We start from the raw sequence: 17,229 nt of genomic DNA on the forward strand, positions 1-17,229 counted from the left end.
AAATTATGAGGTACACACATTAGCACCAGAAGAATTTAACTTACCTAGCAACGCGAGAACAAGATGGAAAGCTACACCATTAAAAGGACGAAAATATGACTTTATAATAGGCATGGACATGCTTACTTTTCTCAATACGTACATATATAGATATAGAAAAAGGTAAAATAACTCTAAACCGAAAAGAAAATTCGATTTTAAATAAACTAACTGAGTTAAATCAAATTTGTAATCTTGAAACTGCAGAATTAAAATTGGAGAGATTAAACCTAGATCATTTAAATGAGGAAGAAAATAAAGAAATAATTAAATTGCTCAAAAGATATAATAAATTATTATTTAAAGACGGTGATAAATTGACTAACACAACGGAAATCCAACATGAAATGAAAACTACAACGCAGCAGCAGATTAATTCAAAATTGTATAGGTATCCACCTCAGCATGAAATTGAAGTTAGAAAACAGATTAAGAAAATGGAACAGCAGGAAATAATCCAAAAAAGTCACTCAAGATATTCAAGCCCATTAATAGTAGTGCCGAAAAAAATAGATAATTCAGGTGAAAAGAAATACAGAATTGTAATAGGCTATAGAAAATTGAATGAGGTTACAATAGATGACAAATACCCCTTCCAAATATTGATTCTATTTTAGACAAATTAGGAAGAGCACAATATTTTACTACTTTAGATTTAGCGAAAAGATACCATCAAATTCTAGTAAAAGAGGAAGATCGTGCAAAAACACCTTTTGTAACACCACATGGATTTTATGAATTCGTAAGAATGCCTTTTGGTCTGAAAAATACAGCAGCCACATTTCAGCGGCTAATGTATGAAATACTTAGAGACTATATAAATAAAACATGTGTAGCGTATTTAGACGATATTCTAATATTGAGCACATCATTGAATGAACATATTAGAGCAATAGGCGAAGTTTTTAAAATTCAAATTGATAAATGCAATTTTTCGAAGAAAGAAACAGAGTTCTTAGGACATATTTTAACGGAGGAAGGCATGAAGCCAAATCCTAATAAAATTAAAGTTACAGAAAATTTACAAATCCCAAAAACAGAAAGACAAATTAAAAGCTTTCTAGGAATCACCGGTTACTATCGCAAATTCGTAAAATACTACGCTAGAATAGCCCAACCTATAACCAAGTATTTGAGAAAAATAGTTAAAATTAATCTTAAAGACCCGACATATATTGAAGCATTTGAAAAATTAAAATTACTAATAAATACTCATTATATTACGTTATCCAGATTTTGAAAAACAATTTACTTTAACAACTGATGCATCCAATTATGCGATTGGTGCAGTGTTATCACAAGAGAGACACCCAGTGTGTTACGCCTCAAGAACTTTGAATAACCACGAAAGAAACTATTCCGCAAAAGATAAAGAATTTCTTGCCATAATGTGGAGTATAAACTATTGTAGACCATACCTCTATGGAAACAAATTCAAAATATTTACTGACCACCAAACGATACAATTTTTACATTCTAAATACAAAGGAAAATATATATCAGCTCGACATCAAAGATGCTTATTAAAAATTATAAAATACCAATTTGACATTGAATATTTGAAAGCAAAGAAAATAAAGTCGCAGACTTTTTAAGTAGGATAAAAGAAAATGAGGATATTATTTCAGAAAATATGGATGAAACAATTTCCAATAGTTCAAATTATTCTATAAACAATATGGAAGAGGAAGATGAAGAAACTTTAGCAACAGTGCATTCAGCAGAAGAAGAATTAGACGGCCATTTTTATATCAAAGAGGAAATTGTTAACAAATATAACATGCAAATTATTTTAAAAAACCAAAAAACTGAAGAGTTAAAAATTATACATAGTAAAAGATATAATTTGAGTGAGATATTTAGGAAATATATCACAAAAGGTAAAATAGGAATATTTTCAGAACGTCAATATAATATAGTACAGGAAAAATTAATCCAAATGTTTTCTAATGATGTCAATTAGAATTTATAAAATGTACAATGAGAGCACAAGATATTGAGACAGAAGTAGAAGCAGTCAAACAGATTTCTTTTTATCACGTTAGGGAAAGCTTTCATTCAAGCATTCAGGAAACATATAACCAAATAAAGAATAAAATATATTATCCAAAGTTATTGCAGTTAATTGAAATTGTAATTAATCAATGTGAAATATGTCACGAAGTAAAGTACGATAGAAATCCTATGAAACTTTCGGAAACGACTTTAAAAATTAATGATATTGTACGTATAGATACGTATGTAATGAAAGGGCATCATTTTTTGACAGTACTAGATAAATTTTCTAAGTTCGGTGCAGCATACTCGTTAAATGAAAGAAACTTCTTCTTCTTAATTGGCGCAGACACCGCTTACGCGATTATAGCCGAGTTAAACACCGCGCGCCAGTCGTTTCTTCTTTTCGCAACGTGGCGCCAATTGGATATTCCAAGCGAAGCCAGGTCCTTCTCCACTTGGTCCTTCCAACGGAGTGGAGGTCTTTCTCTTCCTCTGTTTCCCCCGGCGGGTACTGCGTCTCGGGTCGTTTCCAGGATTTGGCGAATGGTGAATATCTGATCGGTTGTTGATTTGCCAGGTCTAAAGCCACACTGATAAGGTCCAATACGTTTGTTGACGGTGGGCTTTAATCTTTCACACAATACGCTCGATTTTTATGGATTGGGCAGAGCACACTTAGATTCCAATCGTTGGGCATGATTTCGTTCGACCATATTTTACAAAGAAGCTGATGCATGCTCCTTATCAGTTCTTCGCCGCCGTGTTTGAATAGCTCGGCCGGCAGTCCGTCGGCCCCTGCCGTTTGTTGTTCTTCAGGCGGGCAATTGCTACTCGAACTTCTTCATGGCTGCGTAATGGATGGCTAGACGTTCATTCTCCGGAGTGAATGATAGTTCTCGGCGACGGAGTCTCTCTCCCATCACGAATCCAACACCAAACTTGCGCTCCTTTATATGGCCACTGTAGAAAATATCATAAGGACCTACTCGTCTATGTCCTTGTCCCGTCCATCGCATTTCTTGGACGGCGGTGATGTCAATTAAGGGACCGGACATTGCCATGGTCGTCATCAAAAGGGGGGTCTCTTATCCGAGGCTGTTTGCGCTTTTTCATTGGGGGTGTTTTTTTACGTGGCGGGTGCCAAACCCAGCGCACAACCCTATGCAGGGGATATTTCGCCTTCTCACTTTAGCTCGCCTTCAAACGGATGTTCCTAGGCTACCCAGAGGATACTTGGTCAAAGACCGGAAGTCGTGAGCTGCTTGAGTCACATGTAAAAGAATCGTTTCTGGCCACTCCCAATTGAATGACAATCAGAGAACTTTCCTCACTTGCGTGAACTTCTACACATTACTCCATCCTCCCACATAGAAACCACATAACCATTATTGAGCTGTTAGAAGATCACTTTACTAAAGTAGGGAAACCTAGAAAAATTATTGCAGACAATGAGTTTAAAGCAGTAAGAATAAAAGAATTCTTAGATAATGAAAACCTACCTAACAAAACCTAATAGTCATACAGGTAATGCAGATGTAGAAAGATTCCATAATACTATAGCAGAAAAATTTGGAATCTTATATAAACTAAATAAAGGGTTATCAATAAAACAACGAATACAAAAAGCAATTAGAAATTATAATGAAAGATGTCACTCAACAATAAAATGTACACCAAATAAGATACAGCATAATGAAGTAGATTTGGAAGTAATAAAAAACAATTAATGCAATTGGCAATATGCCAAAATGGCTTTTTGGTACAATGGACGAAGACGACAGACAAAATATACAAACATACCTTTTACAAACGAATGACTCATTTAACGAACAAATTAAAATAAACTATTATTTCTCATCAGCTATTGAACACTTAAAAGAAATTGTTAAAAGTGACCGATTAAAAATTGAAAAAGAACTTAATTCGATAAATAAGTTTATATATGATGAATACAAACAAACTTTATATTTAGATCAATACACAAAAATTCAATTGTTAAAAAGTAAAATACAGGGCGGCTGATGAATTTTGCTACATTAAGAAACGCAAATAATTTTTTTTCAGTGTATGGAATTCATTTTTCTTTTATTCGTGTTAAAGCTCACTTGTTTCTCGAATGGATAGCCTTAGTTCATTCAAATTTGTTGGTTTTGCTTTGTAGACTTCCTGTTTGCAATAACCCCACTAGAAAAAGTCAGGTGCAGTAAGGTCAGGCGACCTGGGTGGCCAACGGAATGTGGAGTTTCTGGATATCAGCTTATTGGGAAATTTTCGTCGCAATTTTGCCATAACAGGCTATGTGAAGAGCTGCACCATCTTGCTGAAACCACTCAGAGTTGAAAGAAATTCTCATTTGGCGTAATTCTGGATAGAAAAACTCTTTCAACATGCTCAAGTAATGGTCTCCAGTAACCGTAACGGTGTGACCGGTTTCTTCGAAGAAGTAGGGCTCGACAATGCAGCGTGATGATACTGCACACCACACTGTGACACGAAGTGGATGCAATTCCGTCTCATGGAGTATCGGTGGGTTGGAAGCACTCCATATTCGACAGTTTTGTTTGTTTATGTAACCGTTTAAATCGAAATGGGCCTCGTCAGACATGAAAAGTCAGTTCAACATGTTTCCATCCTCTTCCACCATTTGAAGCATCTTCTGGCAAAATTCCAAGCGAATCGGCAAGTCTGCAGCATTCAGTTTGTTGGCCATTTGAATTTTATATGGGAATAAGTCAAAATCTTTGTGCATAATTTACTGTAATGACTGTCTGCTTACACCCATTTGAGCAGATAAGCTTCTTGTCGAAACATGTGGATTGTTTTGTATGGCAGCAGCTACAGCAGCGATTATTTCCTCCGTTCGAACTGAAGGGTTTCTCTTCCGTTGACTGTCCCATGCTCGGCAAAATTGTTTACAAGTCTCATTATGGTCCATCTGCTCAGAGGATTGCCGCCAAACGTGCGTCTATACTCTCTTTGAACCGAAACTACCGACTCCAGTGCGTGATAGCGGCGGACAATCCAAATTCTTGTTTCAGTGTCCCAGTTATCCATTTTTGTTAAATGTAAAAGTCAGTCTGCAAAATAAAAAAAAAAAATAACCAGATTCCATAAATAGAAACAAAGTTATTTAATTTTTTTTTTGGTAGCGGCTTTCATCAGCCACCCTGTAGAACATATACAAGAAAATGTTGTATCCGCTAAATATGGGATAATACACCCGAATATTTTAACTAACGAAGAAATTGTAAAATATTGTATCGATTATAATAAGCTAAAATATCTACAACTAGGAACAGTAATTGTAAATAATACATTTCTAGTATTTGGAATAAAAATACCAAACAATTTTGAAGATGTACAAATAAGAAAAATTATTCCAATACCTAACAGAGAAAATAAAGAAATAGATGCAAAGATAGAGGGAATATTTACTTACAAAAATGAAACATTGATATTTGAAGATAATAAATCATTAGAACAAATGAGAACAAGCAAACATTATATTTTGTAATCTTGTAAAATGTAAAGAGTTCGAAATAATGCAATTAAATATAAAAACAATTCTTATTAAAAATGCAAATACTTTAAAAATTAATAAAACATGTAATCAAGAATTACCATTAATAAGTGGAAACTATGTAATAAGGTTTAATAATAGTTCAATTAAAATTAATGACTATTATTTTTCAAATTTTGTTGAAGAAATAAAGGAAAATATTGTAACCGTATAATATAAAGACAGTCAGAATCTCACGAAAAAAATTACTTTTGACGAAATTGTAGAAGAACCTCAATCAAATACAGAAAACATTTTTAAATTGAAAATACATACGAATGTATCACTTATTTGCAACATATTAAGCATAATTATAATTTTGTTAGTAGCTACTGTTCTTATCAAAAACACAGATATATAAAAATAATATTAAATAAAAGAATTCAGGAGAATTTTAATCTAAAAGGGGGAGTAGTTGCATATATAAATAAGCCAGGAAAAAACATAAAACTTATAAATTTGCTGAATTTCTTAATGAAATAAATAGCACAACCGGAAATCAGTAAAATTGTAATATAATACCATTTCCTTTGCTATCGCAACAATCAAATTAAAAGATACAAAACAAAATCATTTTATTAACAATATTTCCGAGAATCTGTTAAGTTATGAGATTATTACTTTAGTCAGCATTTAAGTAAACATATGTAATAAGTATAATAAGTATTTATGATTTGTAAGCAATAATACATTGCAATAGTAACTTGAACGATTATAATTAATAAAGTGAAAGTTAGTCTAATTCCAATATCCAAACCACCCGGTTTAATTTCTTTAGGGTAAAACTCGGTACTAACTTTTTAAAAACGTACGAACCCGACCGTGATTCAAAATTCGCGTTTGTGCTGACTCTCCAGGTTTTCGGGAACAACTAACCAGACGCGCGTTTGTTAGATAGGAATGCCCTTTACCGAATCCAGTCGGTGCGCGCACGCTCCGAAGTACAGTCGCGGCAGAAGACAATCAATCCTATTACTTTCCGGAAAAACCATATATCTTAAACAATTAAAAATATATGACCTGCATTTGCATCGGACGTAACTTTTTCACTTTTTCACATTTTGCGACAGTGTAAAAATAGGTGAAATCTGATGTTAATTCTGCCCACTTCTTATACAATATAATGGTTAAAATCTACTTCAAAATCTATAAATCAATAAGTAAATATGTCATTAGGATACATAAATTTTACATCCACGATGATACAGGAAAGCTTTATAGGAGCCACTGAGGCCATTTTTGGTAGCACCGTCCACCTTTAGGTGACATTTCATATATCTGGACCTACTCTAACAATTCCAACAAAATTCGGTAAAAAGTAATGTCATAACATCTCTATGCTACAGCGCACAGTTGTCGGTCTTGTATGGAAGCAGCGGACAAAAATACTTCCACTACCTATATAAAAGTGAAACTTTTCCCACTCCCACCCCTCGACAGCCCCCTGAAGGTAACAAATTTTAATTAATTATATTAAATTAGAAAAAGTTGATAAACCAAAAAAGGAAAAGCTCAAAAGCAATCAGTTTAGCAAGTCCTGATTTGTAGCGATCCGTTAGTGCATGTATGATGGAGTCGATACATCTTAACGTCTTTATTGCTTGACTCAGCAGATTCTTCTGAGAGCCCTCCAATTGAAACTGATGCATATTGAATAACATCGAGAGCGATGTTATGACTGAAGGAAGATAATACCAGGGATAATATGAAGTTAATTATTTTGCAGGATCTACCGCAAATCTAGGGCATTTTGGGTTTATTAAACTGATTCCTTTCGAAATTGAATTTGGACAGGAGAGCAATAGCAAGTGGACGAAGGTCTGCAGTTTTTCCAAATATGTTTGCGCTCTTCATCATTTTTCGACTTTATTATTAGTTATACAGGGGCATATGTCGTGACAAAAAAATTGTTGTCTTCCAAATTATTATTTTCAAATTTCTGCTTATATTCGCTCTGACCAGAATTACCTTCAAAACCACATATTCCTGTATATAATAGGTAACTAACTGTTCATTAACTACATTTGAGATGCAATGTGGTCTAATAATTTTTTTATCTCAACTTCAACATCAGATTCTGAGACCTCTATTTGCTCAGGATAACTGTTTTTCTTTTAAAATGTTATCAGAGCTGGGTAAAAGTTAATATCAAGGTTTTTGTTAAGGAAGCTTCTAATAAGTAGACACTGAAGCTATATTAAATTTGCTTCGGTGATAGGTGATATTTCTTCACACATTTTCTAAACACCAAAATTCAAAAATATAATATACTTAATATATGGGCGTGAATGTTTACACCGATATGCTGTGCCTAAATAAAAATACGTATAAGACGAAGATTTGATAAAAGTGAGAAAATGATAAAATGAAAACCAAAGGTCAAATATGTATATATACATATGTACGATGAAACAGCTGCAGGCGTATGCCGATGATATTGATTAACACCCGCGCCGTTAGTTCTGCTTTCTGCAGACGCAACGCAAATGGGTCTGGCAGTGAACGAGGGCAAGACGAAATATCTCCTGTCATCAAACAGTCGTCGCACTCGCGACTTGGCTCCCACGTCACTGTTGACAGTCATAACTTTGAAGTTGTAGATAATTTCGTCTAGTTAGGTACCAGCATTAACACCACCAACAATGTCAGCCTGGAAATCCAACGCAGGATTACTCTTGCCAACAGGTGCTACTTCGGACTGAGTAGGCAATTGAAAAGTAAAGTCCTCTCTCGACAAACAAAAACTAAACTCTATAAGTCACTCATAATTCCCGTCCTTCTATATGGTGCAGAGGCTTGGACGATGTCAACAACAGATGAGTCGACGTTGCTAGTTTTCGAGAGAAAAGTTCTGCGAAAGATTTATGGTCCTTTGCGCATTGGCCACGGCGAATATCGCATTCGATGGAACGATGAGCTGTACGAGATCTACGACGGCATTGACATAGTTCAGCGAATTAAAAGACAGCGGCACCGCTGGCTAGGTCATGTTGTCCGGATGGATGAAAACACTCCAGCTCTGAAAGTATTCGACGCAGTACCCGCCGCGGGAAGCAGAGGTAGAGGAAGGCCTCCACTCCGTTGGAAGGACCAAGTGGAGAAGGACCTGGCTTCGCTTGGAATATCCAATTGGCGTCACGTAGCGAAGAGAAGAAACGACTGGCGCGCTGTTGTTGACTCGGCTATAATCGCGTAAGCGGTGTCTACGCCAGTCGTTTCTGTATGATGAAAAAAAAACATAAAGAACAATAAAATATTCACGAATATACATACACGTAAATACAAAAAATTATAAAAAATTACACACGAAAAATCGCATTCCTGGTAGAATAACATGAATAACAAAGAAAGTAGCAAACAGTTGCAGCTGAAATCAATAGCATAGACTTAGAAAACATTAACTAATATAAACAGACTTGATTCATTTGAGGGCGAGACAGGGATCACAACTTTTTTATACCTTAAAACGTTGTATAAAGAAAAGCATACCTCTCAAAAGTGCACTTATAAAGCAATTGTTTTAAAACAATAAAACAACATATTATTACATAATATAAACACGATTGCAATTTAATTTATTATAAGAGATAATTTTTAAGCTATTTTCACTGCACAGTCCCTACGAATGAGATAGAGCAAAAATGTATTTACCGTTAGTTTTACTGGTGTTTTAAGAAAAAGCTTTGATACAAACAGTGGTAAATTTCAAACTTTTATTTCTTTATTTTTGGCCTATGAAATCGACCAGTGTGCAGCGTGCAAATTTACGAAACTACAACCGCGCATACTTTCCATATAAAACAACTTTAAATTCTATCTGATATTTTCACTTTCTAGCATACAAAAGGAGTACTTATGATAAAACTTTGAACCCCTTACCAATACCGTCTTTACCATAAGGGCACACGGGGCCCGTGCCCAGGGGGCCCGGAAGGACCGACAATTTCTCTCACACATTTTTGTCGGGCATATTACACTTTTTCACAAATCAGTAACCTTATCAGAGGGTATACTTCCGAACACACCTAATCTACAAAGTACACCATCTAGCGATCACTCACGCAATCACTCTGATTCTAAAGTCAAGCTGCATTGTGTAAACAAGGCCTAACATAAATGTCGACATGGTCTATGGTTGGGGGATAATACATCATTCGGGGATCCCCCCAACTTTCAGTCTGATAGGAGTGCGTGAGTGGCGTTATTTTGTTTCGTTTGATACTGAGATCAATAAACACTGGATTATTTATTTAAGGTTTGATATTTAAAATTAAGTAAAACGTTTAAACATTATTTCATTATGTCGAAAAGAACATATTTAAGTGGTTCACAAAAAAGAAAAAAAGTTATAGCTCAAAAAGAAATAACGGAAAAACTTTCAAAGCTCACTTCGGTTTTTACGGTTGAAGATACAAATAAGGCGAAGGATTATTCATTTTCATCACCGCAAGACAAAAGTACCTCTGAATGTCGCCAGGAAAAAGAGGTTACATGTGACGAAAATGACAAACATACATACATTAGATGCTGAACCATCGACTTTAAGCCACTGTGAATTAATAACTGCAAGCTTAGAAAATGTATCTGAAAATGACTCCTTTATTCACCAGCATAGAAATCTGTATGCTGTTATTGCTGCCGTCTATTTAATACCACTACTGGTATTGGACATAATTTAAGTTTTCCTAATGGATATAAAGATTGGAAGCATATAAGTAACTTATAGATAGAGCATGAGAACAGTTTACAGCACAGGGAGTTTATGATGAATTATGTTGCAAGAATGAAAACTACTGGACGAATTGATACAGAGTTGCTGTCCCAATATAATACAGAAATTAACTATTGAAAGAATGTGCTTAGGAGGATTGTTACAGTAGTGAAATTGTTGGCTTCAAGAGGTCTTGCTTTTTGCATTAGGATCGCAAAATAATGGGAATTATTTGGAATGCTTAGAACGGATAGTGAAGTTGGTCCTTTTTTTGCTGATCACATACAAAACTGCGGAAATTGTGGAAAAGGAAGTACATCATATTTATCGGCAAATATTTGTACTTTATTAATTTAATGGGACAGCAAGTTTTGAAAACCATTGTCATAGAACTTAAATCAGCAAAGTACTATTCTATTAGCGTAGATTCTATACCAGATTGTCGCGGGCAGAGCTATGAAAATGCATCAAATATGTCTGGAAAGTACTCTGGTGTTCAGTCAAGAATAAAAGAAATTTGCGAATTTGCGATTTACGTTCCATGCGTGGCACATTCGCTAAATTTAGTGGGTATTCAGGCTGTTGAGTGTGTTACTGAAGCGGTATCATTCTTTCAATTTGTACAAAAATTGTACAATTTTTTGTCGGCTTCGACAAAACGATGGAAAATTTTTACAGAGCATTTAGGAGCAAATAGAGTCCTAAAGTCTCTTTCGGAAATTAGATGTTCTGCACGTGCCAACGCTAATAATGCTTTGCAAAATGGTTACTTAAATATTTCTGAATCAATGTCATCAATCGCAAGGGACACCAATCAACCAGGAGACACTAGTAAGGAAGCCCAAAGCGTAGAAAAAAAAAATGGGAAAATTTGATACTGCTAACGGAAATATGGAATGATCTTTTGGGAATTATAAATAAAACAAGTCTAAGTTTACAGAATAGCACCCTGACCATGGACATTGTAACGAAACTTTACGAATCTCTGATCAGTTACGTCAATACCGCACGCAATAAGTTTGATCAGAACGAAACGGCTGCTAAAGAAAAAAATCCATTTACTGACTACAAAGATACATTTGAAAGAAAAAAATTCGCAGCACAAGCATCACTTTTTTGAAAGATCATCAGAGACTGCACAGTTGAGAGGCAAGGATAAGTTTCATGTAGATACTTTCATTCCCATAATTGACACATTAAATACACATTTAAAAAAACGTTCGGCAGCATACCAAGAAATTTATAGTCGATTTAGGTTTCTTTGTCAGTTAACAACAATCGAATCTAGCGAGTTGATCAAAAAATGCAAAGAATTTTCAGAATTTTATCATGAAGACATTAATGCAGATGAACTCAAAACAGAATGTTTTCATTTAAGCCAATATTTAAAAAACACAGCAAAGCAATCAGCGGACTTAAATATCTCAAACTTACATAACCTAATAAAATCAGATAAATTGGAAGAAACTTTTCCAAACGTAGAAATTGCTACTAAAATATTCCTTTGTCTTGTGATCTTTAAAGATATAATAGAGGATTCTGCTCAACAGAAATTCCGAAAGAAATCGTTATCTTAAGGGGTTACATACGTCCAGAATTTTCAAAAAATCAATTTTTTTTATAGGTTATTATATTTTATAGTTTTTGGGGCATTTCTGTAAAAGTCGATTGTAAAAATTTCCCATAGATACAAAGTTATGGTAGAAAATCAGACCACCCGACGAGAGTTTAATGCACACAGGTAGCTGTCCTTCGTTTGAGGCACATGAAAGTTTAAACGCGTTTTTCTCGAAACTACTTTTCCCGGCACGGTCTGCATGATAACTCATACAGTTTTTAACATTTTTGATGCGATTTTTTTTTTAATATTCGAAAATGTTTTCTCTATAGTCTGTCGAGCCGGATTTTCGATATTTTTATTAAAAAATTTTATAAATATAATTAAAGTGTGAAATTTATGACGTAAAACGCAGATTTTTTTCTAAATTCCGTAAATTTTTCGAAATTAAAAAATTCGCCTCGACAGACTATAACTCCAACTTCATTTTACAAGAATTTTTTTATTTTTACAAATCAATCAACATTTCAAGGATAAATGATGCAGACGGCGGAACAATTTTTTTTCATTGTACTTTGGATCACGTGATATTTTATGTACTAATTTTTGTAAAGAAAAATTAAAATAAATTTTTTTATAAACTTTAAGTACCAATAAACATTGTATAAAATTTCTTTATATTTATTTCTATTGTTATCCCTTCTGAAAACAGTTTTTCTTTTAGCGCATTTTTGATGCCGCTGGACGTATGTAACCCCTTAATATCGTAATCACACACACACCCACACACACACACCTACACGCATCATCATTAATGACATTTATATCATACTGTATTTGATTACCTTTATTAAATATAAAAAAAAATTTGGTATAAGTCGTTTTTTTACTTTCAAGAAGGGCCCCAAATTCTTGTGTGGTCCCAAGGGTCCCAGCTTGGTTTAAGACGGCCCTGCCCTTACGTCCTTAATATATGCCATCTTACATGTAAATATTGTCAAAATCGGGCTTTAACTGTTTAAGCCCCCATATACCGAAGATGTGGACCACACTGTTTATAGCTGACTTTTTACCGAAAATATCAGATAATAAGCAGGATATAAAGGGTGATTTTTTTGAGGTTAGGATTTTCATGCATTAGTATTTGACAGATCACGTGGGATTTCAGACATGGTGTCAAAGAGAAAGATGCTCAGTATGCTTTGACATTTCATCATGAATAGACTTACTAACGAGCAACGCTTGCAAATCATTGAATTTTATTACCAAAATCAGTGTTCGGTTCGAAATGTGTTTCGCGCTTTACGTCCGACAAATTTTGTTCAGCGATGAGGCTCATTTCTGGTTGAATGGCTACGTAAATAAGCAAAATTGCCGCATTTGGGGTGAAGAGCAACCAGAAGCCGTTCAAGAACTGCCCATGCATCCCGAAAATGCAATTTTTGGTGTGGTTTGTACGCTGGTGGAATCATTGGACCGTATTTTTTCAAAGATGCTGTTGGACGCAACGTTACGGTGAATGGCGATCGCTATCGTTCGATGCTAACAAACTTTTTGTTGCCAAAAATGGAAGAACTGAACTTGGTTGACATGTGGTTTCAACAAGATGGCGCTACATGCCACACAGCTCGCGATTCTATGGCCATTTTGAGGGAAAACTTCGGACAACAATTCATCTCAAGAAATGGACCCGTAAGTTTGGCCACCAAGATCATGCGATTTTAAACGCCTTTAGACTATTTTTTGTGGGGCTACGTCAAGTCTAAAGTCTACAGAAATAAGCCAGCAACTATTCCAGCTTTGGAAGACAACATTTCCGAAGAAATTCGGGCTATTCCGGCCGAAATGCTCGAAAAAGTTGCCCAAAATTGGACTTTCCGAATGGACCACCTAAGACGCAGCCGCGGTCAACATTTAAATGAAATTATCTTCAAAAAGTAAATGTCATGAACCAATCTAACGTTTCAAATAAAGAACCGATGAGATTTTGCAAATTTTATGCGTTTTTTTTTTTAAAAAAGTTATCAAGCTCTTAAAAAATCACCCTTTATAATTGAGATTCGAAATACAAGTAGTAAGTATATTATGTACATCGTAAAAATCGCTAAATGCATTTTATGTACTCTCGAGTATACCAGAGGAATGCGCAAGTTTAATGTAACAAACCCACATTTTCCCTGCACTAAAATATTCCAACTTTCCAGCTTCATTTTAACCGTTTAGGTGGGTAAAAATATTTAATATTGACACGAAATGAAGAGGACAAGTTTTCCTAAAAGTTATGTGCCTTAGCATTGGATATGCAAGGAGGTAGAGTAGAACTTGTCTAAACCTCATGCCGCTATTATAGACAATCCTTATCCTCTGGTTGACGTTTCCCACATTAACCCAATATATTAAATTTAGGTTATACGGTTTAGTGTACGAGTATATCTCATTTGAAGGTGATTTTGTTGTTGCTTTAACTGACGCAAAGTATAATATAGCAATAAAATTAAGTGATGTAAGGTCTATCTGACTTTATAAAATACAAAATTTGTTTGTAATCCATTCGCGATTTCGTCTAATGATGTACATATGTTAAACTTTTGTACATACAACATTGGGTTGGGGTCAAAATTCTGCTTTTTTGGAAATTCTGCATTCATAATTCCGGAAGTCGGAACACCGGAAATCAAAGTTATGGACGTCAATATTCTGGAATCCAAAATTCTGGGTAACGAAATTCTAAATTGCAAAATTCTGAATGGCAAAATTCTCATAATCATATGTTTTATTTGCCTAGTAAGTAGTTTTTTACAATTGCATGATTGTATTCGTTATTGTTATTGCTTTGTTTGTTGTTGTTCATTTACTTTTTTGTACTACCATAATGATTTAGTTTACTATGTACCTACATATATGTATATGTACTGACTAAGCAATGTGTTACTGCAATTTCATTAATAAACACCTGCTAAATATTTTTGTAAAATGATGGAAAATATAACTGTGGTGAAGTCCAATAAAGGAAAAGACATGTCGAACGTCGACGGCTACTTCTTCTATTTGGAACGAAAAAATAAGAAAACATTTAACTGGACTTGTTCTGAACGAATTAAAAACAAATGTACCGTCCGTATTGTCACACAATTTGATGGCTGTCAACATTTTATACGAAAAAAAAGAAATGAACATTCTCATGATCCATGTGCGCATAAAAAATCGGTAGCAGAAACAAATAATCTGGTTAAAAATATGACTCGCTCGAGTTTTCTGCAGCCTAGTCAAATAATTCAGCGTTCGGTATCTATGACATAAAAACATATTAGAGATTATCTGCCATCAAGAAATGCCCTTAAGTTAAAAATTAGAAGTCAACGGAGCAGTTTGAAATGTTTTAAAGACCCAACTTATGTTGAAGAAATAGGCATTCCTTTATCACTTTATGTTTTGGAAGGTCAACTATTTATTTTAAGTGAGAAAGTTATTGATGCCGAATGCATTCTTATATTTGGAACAAAATATTCGCTGCAGTTGTTAAATGAGAGCGACTGCTGGATTATGGACGGTACATTTGACGTTGTTCCAACGATGATGAGGCAGCTATTTTCCATACACGGAAGAGTAGAAGGGCAAATTGTTCCGTTGGTATTCTGTCTTATGACCAAAAAATCGAAGTCAATGTATATTTCTTTTTTCTTGAGTTGGAGAACGTCGCATTGAACTATGGTATCCAACTGAATCCGACGCGTATAATTAGTGATTTCGAAATGGCTATTATTTCTGCAGCAAGGGAGTGTTTCCCATTTGCACGGCAGAGTGGTTGCCTCATCCACTTCGGGAAAATTATTTGGCGAAAAGTTCAAAAAGAAGGGCAAATTTATTGGATAACCGCAACTTCCTGCATTTAAGATAAAATGATTATTAAATATTTTCAGCCGCAAATATGGCAGCAGCGAGCAGTTTTCAATCCAAGTACGAATGCTTAAAAGCTTAGCACTGGTTCCTCATAGCGAAATCTCAAAATGGTTTGAAAAATGTTATGTGTTTGGTAAAAAGTCACAGCCTAAATATTTGACACAATTTTGGTCCGTGTTCGATGACCCTATATCGAAAGTTTTTCCAAGAACGCAAAACAGTGTGGAAGCTTGGCATCGCCGCCTTAAAGTCATAGTTGGAAAAAGTCGTGCGACGCTGTACAAATTGATATCTGACTTACAAAGGGAGCTTATTTATGCTGAAACACAAGTACAAAATGTAAAAAAAACGGCGAAAAAATAAACAGAAAATTCATGGAGAAAAACCAACAAATTACAAGAGTAATGAAAAAAAGATTAGATTTAAGTCACTTAGCGTATTTAAAGCGTATTGCTTCAAAGTAGTATCTATTTGATCTTTATTTGTTAATAATGTTGTTTTTTGTCTTTCCGATAAACATTTTTGAATTTTGGAATTATTTTGAAGGTTATGTTTTGTTTATGTTATATTATCATGTATATAGTACAAGCAAATTTATATAAAATACACGATTTGGCTCAAATTTTGGAAAAAAAATTTCCAGAACTAATTCTGGAAAACGTAAATTGAGGAATTATGAAAAACCGGAATTTTGAAATGCAGCCAAAAAAAGCGAAGGAATTGCGGAATTCCAGAATTTTGTCGACCCAGAATTTTGATTCCGGAATATTGACTTCAAAATTTTAATTTTAGAGTTTTGACCGTTTCCCTATAACATTTTTATACTCCAACAACATGTTCCTATATCAACTGTCGGGATGACGAGACAGGTTAGAGCCCGGTGGACATTCTATCCGTCTGCCGTGCAAGCGATAACTTTTGTAAATATCTTTATTCCTTTCCATCCATAGCCTGTCGGAATAATGTACAATCAGACCACTGCCACACCCATAAAACGCAATTGAAACAAACGAAAAACACAAATGATAAGATAGAAAATTGTTAAAAAGTGCGTTGAAACCAAACAAACTGAACTTGCTCAAAAGAAGTCCTTTAACATTTATACATTGTTAAAACGGAAGAAGAGGTTTCATATATCGTTAGAATTAAAAAAAATCGTTTTTTTATTTTATTTCCTTAATGTACATATATTGAAGGATTCTCTTCTTCTTTACTGGCGTGACACCGCTTACGAGGTTATAGCCGAGTTAACAACAGTCTTTTTTCTCCAAGCGAAACCAGGTCCTTCTCCACCTGGTCTTTCCAATGGAGCGGATATTTTCCTCTATTGGCGCGGTTGTTGAGGCCAATGATATCAATATCATAGGCGTCAAACGCAGCTGTCAAAAGCAGCTTTGAAATCGACGATCTAAATATCTGGTCAGTCGTTGATTTTCCAGGACTAAAGCCACACATATTCTACAA

The sequence above is a fragment of the Bactrocera dorsalis genome, chromosome 2 (assembly GCF_023373825.1).
Source record: "Bactrocera dorsalis isolate Fly_Bdor chromosome 2, ASM2337382v1, whole genome shotgun sequence".
Lineage (NCBI taxonomy): Eukaryota > Metazoa > Arthropoda > Insecta > Diptera > Tephritidae > Bactrocera > Bactrocera dorsalis.